This window comes from Sphaeramia orbicularis, unplaced genomic scaffold (genome assembly GCF_902148855.1).
Source record: "Sphaeramia orbicularis unplaced genomic scaffold, fSphaOr1.1, whole genome shotgun sequence".
In the NCBI taxonomy this organism is placed as follows: Eukaryota; Metazoa; Chordata; class Actinopteri; order Kurtiformes; family Apogonidae; genus Sphaeramia; species Sphaeramia orbicularis.
The window spans coordinates 300044-301173 of NW_021941452.1; positions in this window are offsets into that span (position 1 = coordinate 300044).

Genomic DNA, 1130 nt, shown 5'->3' on the forward strand with positions numbered 1-1130 from the left:
GACTGATGGACAGACTGATGGACAGACTGATGGACACAGACTGATGGACAGAGATGGACAGACTGATGGACAGACTGATGGACAGAGATGGACAGACTGATGGACAGACTGATGGACAGAGATGGACAGACTGATGGACAGACTGATGGACAGAGATGGACAGACTGATGGACAGACTGATGGACAGACTGATGGACACAGACTGATGGACAGACTGATGGACAGAGATGGACAGACTGATGGACAGAGATGGACAGACTGATGGACAGACTGATGGACACAGACTGATGGACAGACTGATGGACAGAGATGGACAGACTGATGGACAGAGATGGACAGACTGATGGACAGACTGATGGACAGAGATGGACAGACTGATGGACAGACTGATGGACAGAGATGGACAGACTGATGGACAGACTGATGGACAGAGATGGACAGACTGATGGACAGAGATGGACAGACTGATGGACAGACTGATGGACACAGGCTGATGGACAGAGATGGACAGACTGATGGACAGACTGATGGACAGACTGATGGACACAGACTGATGGACAGAGATGGACAGACTGATGGACAGACTGATGGACAGACTGATGGACACAGACTGATGGACAGAGATGGACAGACTGATGGACAGACTGATGGACAGACTGATGGACAGAGATGGACAGACTGATGGACAGAGATGGACAGACTGATGGACAGACTGATGGACACAGGCTGATGGACAGAGATGGACACAGACTGATGGACAGACTGATGGACAGACTGATGGACAGAGATGGACAGACTGATGGACAGACTGATGGACAGAGATGGACAGACTGATGGACAGAGATGGACAGACTGATGGACAGACTGATGGACAGAGATGGACAGACTGATGGACAGACTGATGGACAGAGATGGACAGACTGATGGACAGAGATGGACAGACTGATGGACAGACTGATGGACACAGGCTGATGGACAGAGATGGACACAGACTGATGGACAGAGATGGACAGACTGATGGACAGACTGATGGACAGACTGATGGACACAGACTGATGGACAGAGATGGACAGACTGATGGACAGACTGATGGACAGAGATGGACAGACTGATGGACAGACTGATGGACA